Source organism: Pristis pectinata, chromosome 1, assembly GCF_009764475.1.
Source record: "Pristis pectinata isolate sPriPec2 chromosome 1, sPriPec2.1.pri, whole genome shotgun sequence".
Lineage (NCBI taxonomy): Eukaryota > Metazoa > Chordata > Chondrichthyes > Rhinopristiformes > Pristidae > Pristis > Pristis pectinata.
The window spans coordinates 59,417,605-59,433,819 of NC_067405.1; the positions used below are offsets into that span (position 1 = coordinate 59,417,605).

The 16,215-nt window shown below is 43.3% G+C and overlaps 1 protein-coding gene across 3 annotated transcripts in view; it reads left to right on the top strand.

The window, feature by feature from the left end:
- Positions 1-1,919: 1,919 nt before the first annotated feature.
- The window catches only part of LOC127573397 (spermatogenesis-associated serine-rich protein 2-like), a 97,391-nt gene continuing 83,095 nt past the window's right edge, over positions 1,920-16,215 (top strand). For 2 of the 3 annotated variants that reach the window (XM_052021588.1, XM_052021622.1), the window contains exon 1: positions 4,614-4,756. The gene's annotated coding sequence lies outside the window, so the exon portion shown is untranslated. Of the gene's footprint in view, positions 1,954-4,613; positions 4,757-16,215 lie in introns of those variants that run through there. The other variant, XM_052021607.1, reaches the window with a different exon arrangement.

The window sequence follows — 16,215 nt, forward strand, 5'->3', positions numbered from 1 at the left end:
TCTTCCTTGGCCTTTCAACGTGGCCCCTACACAGACTTCAGCTCATGCAAAACTCTGTCCTCCTTCCATTCCAGCCCATGATCTGTATCCATGTGTTTCATTGCTTCCTTGTCCTGTGAACCTTGTGTGTTACCAAGTTTCCAAGTGCCGTCCCACCAATGGAACAGTTATTGGCCCCCCCCCCCGTGCTGCAACTGTTCAACACGCTTGCAAGCACTGGCAAATTTCAAGCAGCACAATGGTGCAGCTTGTCGTCCTGCTGCATCACAGCCTCGGCTGGTGGACCTGCTGCCTCATAGCTTCATCCGGTGGACCTGCTGTCTCACAGCTTCATCTGATAGACCTGCCTCCCAGTCACGGCTGGTGGACCTGCTGCCTCACAGCCTCAGCTGGTGGACCTGCTGCCTCACAGCCTCAGCTGGTGGACCTGCTGCCTCACAGCTTCATCTGGTGGACCTGCTGCCTCACAGCCTCGGCTGGTGGACCTGCTGCCTCACATCTTCAGTTACTTGGGTTCAATCCTGCCCTCTGGAGTTCGCGAGTTCTCCGTGTTACTTTGTGGGTTTTCTCCGGGTGCTAAAGTTCCCTCCCATTTCTCAAAGATTTATGGGCTGGTAAGTTATTTGCTCATTGTAACTTGCCCCAGTGCTGGAACCCGAGGGGTGTGTGGAAAATAGGTTACCGGAAAAGTGTGTGGTGGAGCAGGATTGCTCTGTGAGCCGGCATAGTCTCGATGGGCCGAAATGACCTCCTTCCATGTCATAAAGAAAAGCTGAAAGAATTGACTTCTCGGCTAAAGAGTTCAGCTGTGAGAGGGGCAATGTTTTAAGGTTGAAACGGGGCCTAGAAATAGTTTTCTATGAATATAAATTATTGTTAAGCAGGCTTTTAGTTTCACACAGGTCCTCTGCCTGTGTGATCTGCTAATGCCTCGAAAACCCTGGACATGCAGTGCTATTCAATGACGTGCTGTGCAAGTCTGCTCACCACTTCTGTAAATGTCATTTGTGCATCCACAGGCCGCACATGCAGAAGTGGACTGCTACATAGTCTGGGAAACTTGCCATGTGAGGACTTAAAGGAACTTGTACTTAGAGATCCCCTCTAACTTACCAGGCTCTCTAGGACTAACTTTCCGCTCTCTTACCCATCGAAGTTGGATTGTGCAATGCATCAAACTTTGCTGCTGTGTGATCCAATTTCTAAGCAAGATGTGTTCCTGCGGTTCTGGCCTTTTGTGCATCCCCACTTCCCTTTTTTCCCAGCAGAGGCGGCTGAGTCTTTAGCTTGATGGAGCCCAAGTATTGGAATTCCTTCTCTTAATCCTACTCACTCCTCACACTTACTGAAACTCAACTCCAATTGCTCATTATGCTCACTGCATTTTTTTCTTGCCCTTTTTCTGTGTTGGAGATGCAACAGTATGATCTTTTATTCAGGTTTCTGAGGGCATCCATCACCCACAGGGGTATTTATTGATTTTCCTTCACTTGTACAATCTATTTGAGCGAGATTTGAAGTGTCTTTTCAAACAGGGCTGGTTTTAATTTGAAAAAGAAAGGCTTGCTTTTATGTAATGCTTTTCATGACCTCAGGACAACCCAAAGTGTTTTATGGTCGATGAAGTATTTTGAAATGTATGTCGGGAAGCAGCAGCCAAATTGCACACAGCAAGATCCCACAAACAGTAATATGTCAATGACCAGATAATCTGTTTCACTGACCTTGGTTAAGAGATAAATATTGGCCACAAAAGCTCCCTGCTGTTCTTTGAAATAGCGGTATGTGATCATTTAGGGTTAGACTAGTCCACAGTTTAATTATTAATTTCTTGTCTGAAAGTCAGGGCTTTTGACACAACAGCAGTCCCTGAGCACTGCCATCGCATGAAAGCATGGATCATCAACTTAAGGGTCTGCAGGAAAGATTAACATTTAACCTTCTGATTCTGAGGTAAGTATAGTGTCACTGTGTCAGACGATAAGTTCGTGAGTCAATATTGAAACTTACCTCCTCCAACTTCAGCAGGGCTCAATAAGCAGTGACATTTCCTGGGCACCTGGCCACGTAAGGTTGTGTCAGGAAAAAAAATAACTCTTACAAAAGAATTTTTGTTTCAATGCAATGCGCTTTTGCTTGCTTTTGATCTGAGGGACTCAAGCAAGCAGTATTCAGTGTCCATTCTAAGAGCATTAAGTTAACCATTTAGTGTAGAACTGAAGTCACACGCAGCACAGACTGGGCAGGGGATGTCACATTATCATTGAAACTAAGTTCTGATGATTTCCATGGGCAGCTTCTGATGATTACTGGAAATATTTAGATTATATTTCATAGGTAGGTATGGCAGGAACCAAACTAAAGGCATGATACAGCCTAGTTATGGTCTTAAACTGATGTGCTGTAAGCACCTGGACACATGCAGCTTAACATGCACAGAGCATCATATTGGGTAGTGAAAAGTAAAGGATAGCCCGTTCCTCGCACGTCAAGAGGACATTGGATGTTTTGCATATGTAAGTCAGGGGCCCAAGACTTGCCTGAGGTCTCTCTCTGAGACGAAGCAGTCAGCACCACTGCAGGTTGAACTCGCCTGCAGCAAAGAAGGTAAGTGATTTACCTGAAAGTGTGGCTGGGAGAAACAGAAGAGCTCCTCAGCACTAGGAATATTTCAGCACCTGCAGTTATTTGATTTTCCTCAACGCTAGAGGTTGTCCTGATCGCCAGTGCTCGCGCTTCTTCTCAGCCAGCTCGCTGACCAGCATTGGGTTCCCGAATTCCCCGCAATGGTCTTCACCTCACCCCCACTGTACCCCCACACCTCCAGGTTCCATTTCTGCAGTGTGCTGGTCTGCTGTTGCCTGGAGCTTCCCACCTCCGATCACTGACTGCTCATACCACCCCCCACCCTCCACCAACCGCCCTGCTCAAGCACCTCAGAGCACCAGGTTAAGCTAAATATCACTTAAAGAGTTTTTATTGCATAATTGAGAGATCACTGTTTGAATGGTGAACAGAAGGGACAGCTGGACTTAGTGGCCATCAGTTTTCTTGGAATTTCCACTGGTATCCTATTGTTGACCTAGTGGGAGGTCGTCAAGACCCCCAGGTTCACCTCAGTGCTTTTGAGTCTCCACTGTTTCTGTTCAATTCAACTCTGCACTATATAGGGGAGAACTACCATCATGTAAAGGGGAATTAACACCCAGGATAGCATAGCCAGTGGAAGAGAGGGCCGAACTAGGATTGCCTACGTTTTGGTGAACCATTAAGTCATTGATTCATGATGTTGTAGAGCACAGAAACAAACCCTTTGGCCCACCACATCCATGCCGACCTTTACCTTGTCCCTGCTAATGCTATTTGTCAACATCAGCACCCTATCCTTCTATGCCTTGCGTATTTAAGTGTCTGTCTAGCTGCCTTTTAAGCATAGTAATTGTATCTTATTCCACTGCCTCCCCTGGCAGCACGTTCCAGATATCAAAAACTTTCTGTGTAAAACAAAACTTATCCCTCAAATCCCCTTTAAAACTCCTTCCTCTCATCTTGAACCCATGCCCTCTTGTTTTTGATACCCCTGATCCACACAGCACTCAAAAGCAAGGCTTGCCTGTCAGCTCTGCAGGAGATTAAACCTCTGATAGAGAGGGCATTTAAAAAAGGTGCACAAGAATCAAGGTACGTGGAAGATGCAAATAATACCATGGGAAAAAGATTATGACTATCGGTCTGAAAAGTTACGCTGTTCTCCAGATACGGACAACATGAGGGCCCATCAGTAAGCAGCTGAACATGGATTCTGAAAGAAGATTAATAAAAAAATGTTTTAGAACATAGAACATTGAACACTACAGCACAGTACAGGCCCTTCGGCCCACAATGTTCTGCCGACATTTTACCCTGCTCTAACATCTATCTAACCCTTCCCTCCCACATTTTTCTATCATTCATGTGTCTATCTAAGAGTCTTGCCGAGTCTTCTGGCAGATTCACTCCCGCCCAGGAGCCAAAGAAGGTAATGACAGGTCTTGGTGGGGGTGTGGACACCCACACTCCACCACCTTGAAGGGGAGAGTAAGTCAATCATGCTGGGTGCATGGGGCAGACCAGTGTCAGAGACATGTCCCTGGAAACCATGCCAATGAGATCACCTTGCATGGCATCTGGAACTCAGAGCCAGTACTGGAGGACACACTTGGGTGCCACCCAGTAAAATGGCCAGGATCAGTTTCCTGAGAGAAATTATCACCAAAATTTGAGGAAGAATATTTTTCCCCTCAATATTTTAGCAAAGCACTGAGCTAAATGCCCCAATTTATAATTCAATTTTAAACACCCAGTAACTTCCTACTCCACTGTGCAAGTTGGAGAACGGCATGCTGAAAATGCCAAGCCCTTTTCAACAGAATTTGCAATTGTGATTCTAAGTCTTCAGTGGCAGTGTTTTTTTTCACATTTCCCTTCTTCTCTCTGTGCTGCAGTGAATGGAAAGATTGAGCGAGACAGGAAGGAGAATATTGGCAGAGCAAAGGAAGGGCTGCATTTGGCAGCTGTGTGCTCTGTTTGCACACACTGATAAATGTAGAGAACTTCTTCCAAGAGGTCAGAGCCAGCGTTTGTCTGAACTATTTTGCCGGCTGAATTGAGGGCTTCATTCACGACAGCTTTTGGATATTTTAGGCTGTGCACCTTCAGTCTATCCAGGTGATCTTAATATCCACCACAACAGAACTACCAAAGACCTTCCCTTGAGGTAAAGTAACCTTAATTATTGCCGTAGAGTCACACTCCCTTTTTGTTTTACAAATGTGCATTCAACTGACTTGCCCTGTATTCCAGGCAAGTTCAGAGACAGAGAGTAATTGACTTAATTCTGTGTGCTTTAGGATAAGATTATTTTTCAGCCGAGCGGGGATTTCTGTTTTGCTGAAGCATTTTGCATCTTCCATGTATCTTGATTCTTGTGCACATTTTTTAAATGCCCTCTCTATAGGAGGTTTGATTTCCTGCAGAGCTGACAGGCAAGCCTTGCTTTTGCTTGCTGTGTGGATCAGGCTGTAAGTCTAGAAGCGGGAGCTGCTTTAGGCAAGGGCTTGTGCAGGGTAGCAGTGACAGACAGCTCGATGCTCGATGCAGACTGCAGACAGCTTTTGTTTTAAAGCTCCAGCATAATTTGGTTGTGAATGGTCATCGGATTCTGACAAACCTCTTCACTGCTGGTGCAGGCAGGGAGCTAAATCCCATGACTATGCTCAGCTGCCATTTGTTTGGAACACTGCGCTGTGCACAACTAGGGAACAATAATAGAATCTTGGTATATTGTATGAGGAGTTAATGGAGAAACAACTGTGGTTTGGCTAAAGAATTCGAAAGTCAAATCCAGACTTTTTATTTACATATGAATGGATGCCTGTTCTGTTACTACCTCATTCTGTTTTTATTAAATGTGTTGGGTTTGTGCACTTCCGTGAAATATTTTCTAAATACAAGTTTTGCTCTACCTGCTGTGTTTGTTCCCTTTACACAGCTGACAGTCATAGTCCAGACTGAGAAAAGCCATTCTCCTTTGACTTAACGTTGCTTTTGTGAAACTGAAATATTCTCAGCCACACATTCACTTTACCCAAATTCAACCTCATGCATGAGATTTTCTTAAAATCTTTATGATTAGTTCAACACGTAAAATACTGCATATGATATTTTGTGGCCTTTGGATATATTTTGTACTCCTTTTCAAATAATTCAGCATATACAATTAGAAGAAGAGGCTGGGTAAAAGTTGATTAATTCCTGGTTGATGCTACGTAATATTATTATACATCACAGAAGGATGTAACGTCAGAAAGCAGGGAAGAATAAAGGCACGGCAGAGACAAGCTAGCGACAATTTATATTAATAACTTCAAAATGATTTCAGATGCTGCATAAATGTTCAGACTATTGGGTTATTTCCAGATATTCCATTATGTTGAGTGTCCTTAATTTACACACTGGCTTTTACAGGTCCAGATGACATTGATTTTTAGGCCAGCTTTTAACACTTTGAACAGAGATTACATTTATAACAGAAATATGCAGCTTCATGAGCCAGTAATGTCATTACTCTAATTCTACTTCAAAAAGAATGTCAAACAATTTTAAGCACTAGTGATAATATGATGTGTTTCATTTTTGTTTCTCCTGGCTGTGTGTGTGACATTGGAAATGTATTATTGCTTGCACTCAAATTACTCTGATAGACTCAAGATGGTAACTAGTAACATGGTCAGGATGAGATTCGGGATGAGCCACATGTGCATATTCATGGGAACTCATGGATCCACAAACTAAAAAGTGGTCAACTGGTGAATTGAATGGGCTGAGCTACATAGATAGAAAGTCGTGCATTTAAAATTGCATCACTCACAACATCAGGACAGCCCAAAGCAGCTGAAGCACTTCTGAACTGCTGTCTTTGTTTTCATTTGGGAAACCCTGTAGCCAGCGCACATAAGCAAGATCACACAAACAAGGATCTGAGCTAATGATCTGTTTTTACATTTGGGTGGGGAAGATCAGTTACTCAACCATTTATATTCAAAGAATGTTTTATTTTCTTCATGATGAACTGTTTATATACTTACAGGGTCAGCACTTGAAACCTGTCCCAAACTGTCCTTGAGAACATGCTGGTTCCCTGACCACTCATCTGCATGATGAGGGTACTCCCATGGAGCTCCAAGATCTTGAGCCAACAATGATGAATATCTAAGCCAGGATGGGGTGTGACTTGGAGGGCAATGGACATTGAGGTGCTCCCAAATGACTGGCATTCTTGTCCTTCCAGGTAGTAAGATGCCAAATGCTTGGGATATGTTGAAGAACGAATTGTGAGATCCATTGTGTCCATTTGAGCGGGCAGCTGGGACCTATGTTTGCCAACTCATCCCAAAGATGGCATCTCCAAGAGCATAGCACTCCCTCAGTATTCAAAGGGATTGCCAGCTTCTCTTTTACACCCTGGAAGGGTCCTACCAATGAGTCAAGGCCGGTCTTTTGCATGGTGATGGCTCTGTGCCTATGACTTCTTACCTGGGGATCACTGAGCCTTGGTTAGGTGTCAGGTGGGGTACTAAGTGGAGAGCAAGAGCACACCACAGGGAAAGAGGGAAAGTGCAGTCACTTTGCCTGCTTCCCAACAGCTGGCTGTGCAGCAGCGTCACCAGAGGCCAGAGAGCAAAACATCTGTTTGTTGACTGGGTGCAGAAAAGAAAGATAAGATGTAAGGATTAACGTGGAGGCAAAATAGAAAAGAAAACTACTGAGTGGGTGATGAAGCTTTTTTTATTTACTGCTTCTTCATCTGATGAATTCATACAAACGTGGCTCCTACTTATTGATATCTTTGGCAGGACAATTGGGGTTAATGTTATTTGAGCTTTGGCGCTATGAGGCCTTTTTAAGTTTCTAAAACGGCATCAGTTCCATGGGCAGATGCTTCTCGGCACACCGAGTTAGTCCATGCACACTTAATGTCTGCAAGCAAGCAGGTCATGACATCAGTCTGTGCTGCCATTTGGAACTTCATGCTGCAGCCATTGCCCTCTCTTAACCTCACATATATGATCACGACATTAAACAGCACGAAGGACCCCTCTGCTTACTGTTCCCCTCCCATCCTCCCATCCAGCACAGCCACCTGCCAGATCATCAGTTCCTTGCAGGTCCAGTGCAGGTTTATTCCAGTTGTTGTTGCAAATTTGCATTTGTTCAAGCTGTTCAGAAGAGCGGGCAGTGGAGCTGGACATTTGGCTAACTTCAAGTCTTCTGCACAAACCAATTGCTCCCAGATGCGGGTGCACTGGTAGGGTTTTATGACCAAGAGAACAAGCACAGACTTCACAGAGAAGAATAAGCTGCCAGCACAGGGAAGAGGAAGCAGAAAGATTGACTAGCAAAAAATCTGAATGCACCTTCCCTTTAAGAGCTTCAGGCTACCTTTATGTAGCGTAATGCTACTGGACACCACGTCTGCAGTCAATGAGCAGCCTGATTGGTGTGGACTGCTTCCAGAAATGAACGTAATGAGCAGGCAGCATAATATTGGCTTCTGTCTGTACTGCGTTGAATGGGACAGGGTAACTCTGAGCCTTATGCCCATTTTTTTGAGCTATCCAATTTAACCTCCTCGGTGTTTTGAAATTTCCATTTATTGAACAACGTTCTTCACCAGACTGTTAACTAATACACTTGTCCAGCTCCCTAGAAAGGAATCTGAGTCCTTCATTCAAAAAGACTCACAGAGGCTGCATTCATTGCACTGGATGGCAGCTGATGCCACAAGTTAGCAGCACTGTAGAGGAGGGCCTCTCAAATCAAACGTAACCTTGATTTTGAAGCATGCATCCATTCCCAATCCATTTTGAGCCATTTGCTCATTTGTACTTTTATCTCATTGATCTTTGCTTATTTATGGTAACGTGGGGTGCAGCAGGTAGTGCTGCTGACTCACAACCTCAGTGATCCTGACTCGGGGTGCTGTAGATGTGGAGCTCCCTCCTCCCGTGACACAAAGGTGTATCCGCTGCATGCTCTAATTTCTTCCCGCATCCCAAAGGTGAGTTAAATGGTGACAGTAAATTAACCAGTTGTGTAGTTCTGTGGTACAATCAGTCACATGGGAGTTGATGGGCATGTGAGAGAGAATAAGTGGCAGGGCTGGTGGGGTAGGGGGGAATAAGGAATGGAATTGCTCTGCTGAGAGCTGGCATGAATTCAATGGACTGAATGGCCTTTTGTGTTGTAATAAGTAACTAAGTCAGGAAGATTGATGTATTTTACAAACCAAGTCATATTTGTTTTTGCACTGGAAATGCTCAAAATGAGATGATACCCTTCATTACATGGCTTGAGAAAGCCCTGGAATATTTGTGAAAAGACTTCCATATAAGGACCTATCAGAATGCTCTAGTTTTCTACTGGGATTATATTTAGTCCCTCCCCTCCGCCCCCCCCCCCTCCCCCACTTTCCCCCAAGTGATCACAAAGAAATTCTGCATTTTGTTTGGTTCAAATATTCTTTGTACCTTTTAGTTCTAAAATGCTTTTTATTGTAGATATTTTCAACATTCATTACAGCTTTACTGAGGATATTCATTCTTGGAATTATTTTTGTGAGGCAATTTTCATTTTCTCTTCAAAGCAAGTTTTCTTTCCATGTCCTAAAAACAAAACCTTTGCTGTTTGCAAAGTCACTGGAAAGCAAATCAATTACAGGACATCAGCAGAATGGGAACAGATGAAAAAGATGATAAACACACTTGTGAATGTTAATCTCTGCAGCCGCTCAAGGATCCGGGGCACTTACATGAAAACAGCTGATTCCAGTGAAAGGGCAAATCTGGGTGAAGATCATGCAGGGGAGGCAGAGGTAGGGGGTTGGGAGGTGAGGTAGGGGTGTTGGGTGGAGGGGGAGTGTAGGCAGGTGAAGGTAGGGAGATTGCAAGGTGGAGGTAGGTGTTTTGGGATTGGTGTTGGGAGGTGGGGATGGGGGTTGGGAGTTGGAGGTGGGGTGTTAGGAGGTATGGGTAGTGGCGTTGGGAGGTGGAGGTAGGGGTGATCAGTGGTGGAAGTGTTGGAGAGTGGAGGTAGGGGGTGGAGGTGGGGGTTTTGGGAGGGTGGGTGTTGGGAGGTGTGGGTAGGGGCATTGGGAGTTGGAGGTAGGGGGTCTTGGAGGGTGGAGGTAGAGGTGTTGGCTTGGTAGTGGATGTAGGGGTGTAGGGAGGATGGAGGTAAGGCTGTTGGGAGGTGGCGGTGGGGCTGTTGGGAGGTGGCGGTGGGTGTGGGGGTGTTGGTACAGGAGGCTGGGTGGTGTGATGTTTGTGTAAGCCTCCAAACACAATGCCTCATGGCTGAGGTAGCCAGTCTTTTGAAGAACTGGCTGCAGGCAGAATGGGCCAAGTGGCCTCTTTCTGCCCTGATTTTTTCTATTGACAGAAAACATTTTGTTTATTTCAAGAATAAACTTTATTTGTAAAATATACATACAAGAAATTCAAAAAACTGTGCATGGCTCCTTTGCATTCATGGTGTCATCCAGTCTATATGTTCATAATGTCATTGGGTCCATGCATTTGTAGCGTTAGTATTTCTATATCGAAGGGACCATTGCCACTCATGTGGCATCTTTGGACGATAAACACGTTGAATATTTCAGTTTCCACAGGACCCAGCCCCTCAGTGCCCAGTGGCAGCAGGACATTGGGCTGCAGTCCTTCACCACAAAGCCTTTGCAGTGGCTGCACCAAGGTTAATGCATCACTTACCACATATTCCTGCAGCCCGGAATGTGCCAGAGGGCAGCCTTCCCTTATGGATATCTCATTGTATTGGGAGACAATAAAGTTTCAGGCAGACCAAAGTGCGTCTTTCACCGAGTTGTTGATATTCCAACAGATGTTTGTCTTGGTATATATCCATGGGAACAGCCCACAGATAAGAGGGTATACACAGCTGCTTGGGATGAACCTCAACAAAAACCTCTGCATCCATCTTTGACAGAAGGAATTTTTTATAAGTTCAAAAATAAACTTTATCCATAAAAAATATATCCAAAAAAATTCAAAAAACAATGCATGGCTTTCTTTGCATTCATACTGTTGTCCAGTCTAAATTTTCATTGTGTAATTGGTTCTGTACATTTGTAGTGTAAGCACCTTTTGTGTACAAAGCACCATTGCCACTCATGTGGTCTGCATGGACAATACGAACTTCAAATGTTTGAGAAGATTTTACACCATGCTCAGCGCCTCACTGTCTAGCTTTCTTCTGTCAGAAGGATTTCTTTTATTTGGAAAATAAACTTTATTCATAAAAAGTTATACGAGTACAAAAAATGCAATGCAGGGCTTGGAAATCAACAAGCGCCTGAGATGCCACGTGCCACGATGTTGCAGGCACCAGCAAGCCGACCACCTCAGAGCTGAGGGAACTACTTCTAGGTCAGCAGAAATAATTTAGAGAGCTTGTGCAACCAGCGGCAGAAACTCCTGCGACACAGGCACCACTTCACTGATAGCACATGAGAGGGTTTTCTTCATGGCCTTCACTTGGCGTTGAAGAAGGATTCACCTTAATTAAATAAGATGACCTTGCAGGCCATTGGATGTTTGTTCATTGACAGGTTTGTTCATTGGACGACATCTGACGACATGACATTTTGATGGCACTCTGACAGGAACGATATTTGTTCTTACTTTTTCTGATTGATTTGGCTGGGTGCAGGCAGAATGCTATCTTTACCAAGGTAAGAATATTTAATTACACAGAATTACACACCACTCACATAATGGTGATGCCTGGTCTTCATGGGTTAATTTGCGAGGAGAAATTATACACAACATGGATGCATTCTCTGGAATTTGGAAGATTAAGAAGTGAAATAATTGAAGATTTCAAGACATTGAGGGGAACTGATGGGGTCAAGAGAGAGAAACTATTTCTACTCATTCGTAATGTAAGGGTCCCAGTCTGAAAATTAGAGCCAGGCTTTTCAAGGGGTAATTGGCATTCACTCTTTTACAGGCAGAGGGTAACCAACTACTCCAAGAAGCTAATGGAGAAAGGGTAAATGCTGGCACTTTATCTGCAGCTTATGTTATGCCCCACATCCATCTTGCTGACAGTCAGAACTTGGGATACTGTGATCTCCAGAAGTGGCATACAGCGCTTGTCATTCAATGGGATATCTGTCTTTCCTCAATAAAAGTCACTGTTTTGGTGAGATGTGCTAGACATACAGTATGCCAAATTCCTTCCCTTGGTAACCTTTAACTAATCCAGGATGTGAACTCATAAGAGGCATTGTGTGGATCTTTCCATTTTTAGACTTGGTACCATGAATGATGTTGTAATGATTAGCCATTTGAGTTTCAGACAAGGGTTTTGTTATGCATTCAGAATGACCCAAACTTAAATCAAATATTTTAAATCGAGTGTTTTTAGCCATTTGCATCAGTGGAAAAAATACATTCTAATGCCTCATCAAACAGAGGTGGTTTTATAATGGGGCAGTTTCCTGTGATATTACCATTTGAGAAAATCCAGAAAGGTGTTAAATTCAGACACAGCACTAGAACAATTTTTGAGTCCAGTCCAGAAAGAACCAGCTTTTGCATTATAGAGAAGAAATCGAAATGGAGGAGGAATAAATAATGACCTACCCCAAAGGAATATGGTATAATCTCTTTTAAAGGATCTAGATTCTTATTTCATAATTTACTGCTGATAGTGCTGGCTGACTGGAAAATATAACATAAAACAGATGTTGCTATAAGAAAGACTACCTCAGGATAATTTGGGAATAAAGAGTTCCTAAAGCAGAATTTCATAAATAAATCCACACCAGTGCTGTTGATTATGCCAGGGATCAACAAGTAGGCTTTGTCCCTCTTGTGAATCAGAGCTGTGGGGAACATAAGCATTGTGAATTGAGAGAAATAGGTGAATGATCAAAGTCCGTGGTACAGGACACCCATATACTTGTTCTCAAGTATGCAGAAGCCCTTCATATTGCCAGCGACAAGGTCATACATCTGTAATGCACTTCAGCTAATTAGATTGTATAGTCCCATCCTTCTGGTTTGACCAAACTATGCTGACAGCTTCTTACAAACATTTCTTCTGCTCTTTCTGATTAGCCCAGCCCTCACTGACCTTTTTGTTCTTCGTATCAGCTACGAGTTGTCAGACTTGGGCAACCTTCACTGACTGAAAGTTAAAGTGGTGATTTCAGTAATACTGATAATTAAATTATAAAAGGAAGTTCATTTGGAAAGCACAAAGTTTAGTAATGTAGAACTATAGTCTTTAACCATACAATCCAATTCTTGATGTCAGTTGGTAAATTATTACCTTGTGAAGTTACTGCGTTACCACTTTCATTGGCACAGTCAGCTAACCTTATCCAAACTGTAAAACTGAGGCAGGTGTAAGTGACCTTTTGGTAATAAAGCAAGTACCCTACTACCTACAACAACAAGCAACCTGACATAATTTTTCTTTATGTTATCTTTGGAATGCACAATGAGAATTGCAACATTCAGCAATTGTAAACACTGTCCATTTTAAATCTGCTTATTAATTATTTGTGTTTTAAGATGTATTACCTCACTGAAGAATTGGAGTAAACATGTATAAAATCCACTTAAACATAGTCGATATTGCAGATGTGGACATTTAGGTGTGATGGTAAGGCATCTACTTTGACCTACCACTGCTATCTATGTTATTGATGAGGTATATTACAAGTATTTGTGTTTATCTCTGAAAGATCATGTGAGCAAATTTGAATTTGCATTTCCAACTCTTAGCATATTCTTAAGGGCAAAACATACAAACTTGTTGATGGTTTTCATGGTATCTTCCTGGAAGGTCATGTAAGAGTCAAAAAAAGTCTGGTGTGTACTCTGAACTCTTGGCAATCCACACTAGCCAGAGTAATACCCTTAACTATGGCTGAAAGGGAACTGAACAAAATATATAAAATCTCAATATGCTGTTTCCTTTGAAGTTGGTTAAGAAATTACTATTTTTCACATAGAGCTATATCTTGAGTTGTGAGATACATAGAGCAAGTTTTCCAAAGATTACATTCTCCATTCTTTGCTGACCACCTGCTGCCAGGGCACACTGCAGCTTTTGAGATTTCATCTTGAATTTAACAAGCTCATATAATTATTTTCTGTTCCTCCACAGATATGGCTGTATCTTTCTGCTCCAATCATCCCTTTTTCTAATTGTCAGCTTTTAAGGTAATTGTTACCTTGACAATTTTGGTCTGTGTCCAAACACAGCCATTCGCTCTGTTCCCCATCCCATCCCACCCCCACCCCTCAACTCTCTGCAAATTAAAGGACAGGGTTTTTCTCACTCCACCAGTTCTGATAAAGTGTCTTTGACCAGAAACATTGATTCTCCTTCTCTCCACCAATGCTACTTGCACAGTGCATTCAGCATTTTCTGTTTTGGATTAGGAAGTTTCTGTCTCCAAACCACTTCTTGTAACTGAGAGCATTGGCTGCGGAAAGAGACAAACATTCTCCACTGCTATTGGACTATTGCAAAAAAATCCATCTGAGCCTTTACTGCAGTGGTGAAGTACTCTTGTACATACAAGTCTGGATGAAGCTTGTTTATAGATCAAATGAACATATTAACAACCGTATTGGAGAAGTAAGTAGGAAGACAATACAAATATAAGTAACCAAGACACTCAAAATAGCACAAAAGTCTGTCCATACATTCTGACAGCATAAATGATGGAGAAAAGGAATGACCAAATGAAAATTCTAGAAATTTGAAACAACAGTCTGAAATTTAGCTCGCATAACCTTGACATTAATTTGCTCCAAAGTCAGAGTGTTTAAATAGCTTTGCACATACGCTAGTGCTGGTTTTAAAGGTTGCCAAAGGCTCGTGAATGAAGACAGTGATTCCTAGTTGTGCTTTTTTTTGAATCCAGGAGCTCCCTTCACTCTCACTGGCAGCCCGACTGTGACACGCATGTTCATTGTGTGAGGCACCCATATCATGGATCCACCTCACTAACTTCCCCATTTGTAACTCAGGCCAAGGATGCACACAGCTGTTACATATCACCCCAGCTAGGGAGGGGGTTGGGGGGGGGATTAGGAAGGGGGACCCCTCAGTCTATAAGACTGACGAGTCTAGAGGAGAACACCCTGCACCTGACGGACTCTAGGGCAGCCGAGCCCCATTTCCCAGGCTCGATAAAGCAGGCCCACAATCTCCATGGTGGGAAGGTACCTCCATTGTTTACTCTTTCATCAGAATGTCCCCTCTGTCTAAAGAGCATGCAGGCACTTTCACAAAGGGACCATGGATGCAGTATTACCCATTATTGTTTCTGCCTTTATCATTGCGGGCTCAGAGGGAGAGGGACTCATTCTGGGTCCATGCCGAGGAGGAAGATTGAGCAGGTGGAGTGGGAGGAGGACACCAAAGATGAAGAACCAGTAGCTGATGTGGTGGTCAGAGGTACCCCGTGTCATGGTGTCCATCCCTGCGTGTACTGGTAGATTAGAGGGACACCATTCATGAGGGGAGTTACCTGGAACTAGTGGGCTGCAGTCAGGCAGGTACACTCTAGCGCTACTTCTCCAGCGAGAACTTCACACAGTTGTAGGGGCCTGGAGAATGCAGGTGAGGATCCTAAGAGGAAGCGTTCGGGGAATTCTGGGGATGCACAGTGAGAAGATTGGCCCATTGTTGAACAGACTGAATGCACAAGTTAACTGAGAGCACAGAGAAGGCCACCTCTGTCATTGCACAGTAGGTCACACAGAGCCAGGACAGCACTGAAGGCTATGGTGAGTTTCAACATTAAAATCTGCCTTCATTGAAACGTGGATCCCATGATGTAGGAAATGATCCACATTTTTCAGCATTCCATTATGGAATTTTTATCCTTGGAGGCCAGTGTTGTACATCAGGGGTAGGTTGATAGATTTTTTTTGGATGTTAAGTATCAGACCCAGTCCCTCATTCTCAATTGCCTCTGTGAATAAGTTGACAATGACTTGGCCACTGAACATGCACAAAAGCAAGTATCAATCATGTACTGTAGGTCATTGATTGAAGGTGGAGTGACCTCTGGAGTGAAGGCTGAACAGCTTCCCATGACCCCTGGCAAATGACTTCCACTCCAGGGGGAAGGGAGGGGGGTGGGTGGGGGAGAAGCTTGAAGAGCAAGAAGTGCAGATGCTGGAAATCTGAAATAAAAACAATAAGTGCTAGGGATACTCAGCAGTCAAGCAGCATCTGTACAGGGAGAATTAGAAGTAATTCAGGTCAATGATCCTTTATCAGTGCACCTGCATATGCTAACTTTGTTTCTCTTTCCACAGATGCTGTTTACCTAGTACTTTTTCTCTGGTGATAACTATTGTTTTATGTTTCTCCATTACTTTTGCACCCTGAATTTCTACTATTATTAGATTGCCTTTACTGCCTTCTACAATGAAGACAGATAGAAATGTTCTTCTGAAGTATTTGACATTTCGTTGTGCCCCATTACAAATTCCCCAGTCTTGTCCTCTGTATCTTAGCTGCTTGCTTCCTTTGTATATACTTGTAGAAACTCTTACTGTTTCTTTTAATATTTCTTGTTAGTTTAATTTCATAAACCTATGTATTCCATCTATTTCTTTTTCA